This window comes from Neomonachus schauinslandi, chromosome 8 (genome assembly GCF_002201575.2).
Source record: "Neomonachus schauinslandi chromosome 8, ASM220157v2, whole genome shotgun sequence".
NCBI lineage: Eukaryota > Metazoa > Chordata > Mammalia > Carnivora > Phocidae > Neomonachus > Neomonachus schauinslandi.
In genome coordinates this window covers 8,570,265-8,573,908 of record NC_058410.1, presented here as the reverse complement: position 1 = coordinate 8,573,908, position 3,644 = coordinate 8,570,265, and the positions used below count along the sequence as shown (strand labels likewise).

The following is a 3,644-nucleotide window of genomic DNA, read 5'->3' as shown; positions in this document are numbered from 1 at the left end:
AGACTCTGAGGAAACATGCATCACACGTGATCAGGTGGGTCACAGTCTAGTGCAAGGAACAGATGGACGCCATGCCAGGGAGTCTTGAAAGAGGATCCCTAATCTGTTTCAAATGAAGGAACTGGATTCGATGGGCTCCAGGACCACTTTCTGTCCCCACTATTCTTTGGTTCTATAACCACAGAGCCCAGCAAAACTGTCATGATTCTGAGGGGGTGAAGAACACAGAAAATTGAACTTCATAAATAATCCCGATATTTCTCCTAAACCTCTCAATTAAAATGTCCCAATTGAGCTATTTACCTTTCCTCTTTTATTCCCTACTATGGGGAAGGCTGATAAAGAATGGGAAAATGGCTCAAAGTCAGGTGACGGGAAGGAAGCTAGATGCCACTTGGGGCTCCAGTGGCGAGCCCAGCATGGTCCTCCGTGCGTGGGAGGCCGGGACTTCACAGCACCTGCCCTTGGGCTCAGGGCCACCTGCCAGCCATGCTCCCCCTCCAGTTGTTAGCCACCTCCCTGGAAAGAAAAAGTCACAATTTCTGAACAAGCTCTAGATCTGCCCTCATGCCCACACATGCACACAGACCAACAAGTTGAAAGGAATCACTGACAAGGGACCTGACACCATCTGTCCCTCAACCTTGACCTTCAGTGGAGAGAGTAAGGAGGTGTGAGAAGCAGGGCCGCTAAAGCTCGTGTGCTGCAGGGAGGCGGGCCCTAACCTGGGGGCCCATGCATGCAGCCCCCATTCCACAGCACCCCCCAACCTCCCTCAGAGGGCCAGCACACAGTGAGCAGGGCAGGGGCTAGAGCAGTGGCCAGGGGCAGCTACGTGGGGACTCTGGGTGTGTGTGTGGGGGGAGTCTTATAGTCTCACTTGGGTCCCATGAGCCTTTGGAGTTTGTTCAAGGTCTCCAAGTCTGGATTCTCCAAATAGCCAAGGATATGCTGACTGACCGTTCACAGGGGACCACTTGAGTCTTCCTGGGGGTCCTGGGGGGTTACATGCCCCTCACCCCACCTCACCGTATTAACCATGCATTTCTGATGTTTTGTCATCTGAGGCCTTGCTGACCCTGCAGTCTGCTCCTCCTGGCCCATTTCTAGAGATAGTAAATTCCTAGACCTTGCCTGTGAGTGCAACTTGCATCCTGAACACACCCCCACCCCTACCTCCTCTGGTGGCTCTCCCACTCAGGGTTCCGTGCCCCAGTTCTCATCACCCCAGGGCCAGGTTCCAGACAACTAGGGACAGCCCTGACACTCTGGAGCCCACTGGAATTACTTAAACTAGCCAATCCTCAGCCTGCTTGCCCCACTTCACCCATTCCTTGCCCTAAGAACTGCAGTAAAGTCTCCTGTCTGTGATTCCTTCGCCCCCTCTGCCTCCTGGTGTTGCCCTGTGTGCCACGGCAAGCCTCTTGGGATCTGTGACAATCCGTCTCCTTATCTGTTGGTCTTACCATACCTGAATAACAATAAAACCTACATTTTAAAATACACTGTCCCAGGATGCCTGGGTGGCTCAGCCAGTTAAGCGTCTGCCTTCGGCTCAGGTCATGATCCCGGGGTCCTGGATGCAGCCCTGCATCAGGCTCTCTGCTCGTCAAGGATCCTGCTTCTCCCTCTCCCTCTGCCTGCTGCCCTCCCCCCCCCACTTGTGTTTGCTCTCTTTCTCTGTCAAACAAATAAATAAAATCTTAAAAAAATAAATAAATAAAATACACTTTCTCGTGGATAATCTCTGCCAGAAAAATCTTTCCTGACCTTTCTCCTGGCCAGTTTATACACATCTGTATCGTAACTGTTAATGTCATGGTCATCAACTCATCTTGTCTGTACAAAGTAGACCATTACAGGATGTGGGTAGAACATGGCGGAGGCTGTACGGATACACACTGCAAGCTCTCCGCCCAGGGTTTGGCGCATCTTAGGTCTGACCATGTTGGTGACAAAGGCTGCTTCCGACTCTCTCCAGGCCGCTCCTCATCCCAACCTCCAATAATTTTCTACCACTTCTTGGAGCAATAATACTCGCCTCTAGGAATCCCCAGGCCTCAAGACTGGTAGGGACGGGGCTGCCAGGGTCTAGTTTCCTGAGAGGTCAGGGAGCCTCAGGAGAAAGGACTCATCCTACCTGGAGGAAGAGACAGAAGACAAGCTCATCCAGTAGCTGTGTCCTGGCTGCTGAAGAGAAAGAACAATTCTTTCACTTTGCTTTGTTTCTGGTCCAGCATCCCGTGGACTTATATCTGCATCCTGAAAACCCAAAATAAGCTGCTCTCTTAAAACTCCATACAACATCAGCATCCAGGGCGGTGAGACTGACAGCTTACGGAACACAAACATTGACCTCCAGTGAATGGTGTGCGTAGGGAGGAAGGGCACTGGTGTCCGCAGCTGACTTGGAAATGCATAAGAACAAGAAGATGGGCTGGTGGACATGTAGATGCAAAGACAGGGAGAAAAAGGTGAGGTCAAGTGGTGGACATGCTCATGAGCTCCCTGGAGACCTGGTCCTTTGCTCAGCTGAGGGACTCGGCACATGTCCTGAATCCTGCCTTAAGAGAGCTGATAGAACACCAATTACAGTGCTCACTTTGGCAGCACATATACTAAAATTGGAATGATAGAGAGAAGATTAGCATGGCCCCTGCACAAGGATGACACTCGAATTCGTGGAGGGTTCCATATTAAAAAAAAAAAAAAAAAACCACACCAATTACAGCTGGAAATGCCTGTAATTTTTAAACTACTGTACAGATTTGTTTTGATCAGGAAATTTCAGATCCTGAACTATAATTAAATGCGCAATTTTTCAAGATCAAATCTCCCTTTTGTAAAATATTGCTTCCTCTGAGGTAGCAGGGTTCATATTATCTAACAAATGTTGAGCAAGAGACAGAAAACATTTTAAGTTAAATATTATCAAAGTTCTCTCCCAGACCCATGGCCATAATACCCTCCCTCTCCTCAGTGATGAACAGATTCCTATCCCAGGAAGCCCAGCGATCCATGAAACTCCCCCAAACCAGGCCTTAGTCACTGCACAACTGAGAAGCCATGTTTTTTTTTAAATTTTTTTATTGTTATGTTAATCCCCATACATTACATCATTAGTTTTAGATGTAGTGTTCCATGATTCATTGTTTGTGCATAACACCCAGTGCTCCATGCAGAACGTGCCCTCCTTAATACCCATCACTGGGCTAACCCATCCCCCCACCCCCCTCCCCTCTAGAACCCTCAGTTTGTTTCTCAGAGTCCATAGTTTCTCATGGTTTGTCTCCCCCTCCGATTCCCCGCCTTCATTCTTCCCCTCCTGCTATCTTGTTTTCTCTTTTTTTTTCTTAACATATATTGCATTATTTGTTTCAGAGGTACAGATCTGTGATTCAACAGTCTTGCACAATTCACAGCGCTCACCATAGCACATACCCTCCCCAATATCTATCACCCAGCCACCCCATCCTTCCCACCCCACCCCCCACTCCAGCAACCCTCAGTTTGTTTCCCGTGATTAAGAATTCCTCATATCAGTAAGATCATATGATACATGTCTTTCTCTGATTGACTTATTTCGCTCACGACCCTGAGATCATGACCTGAGCCAAAATCAAGAGTCGGACGCTTAACCAATT

General features: G+C 48.7%; 1 non-coding gene across 1 annotated transcript; it reads left to right on the top strand.

Annotated features, from left to right (window-relative positions):
* Positions 1–2,594: 2,594 nt before the first annotated feature.
* LOC123325563 lies at positions 2,595–2,701 on the top strand. Its single transcript, XR_006540502.1, has one exon. It is a non-coding gene; the product is annotated as a U6 spliceosomal RNA (small nuclear RNA).
* The last annotated feature ends 943 nt before the right edge of the window (positions 2,702–3,644 follow it).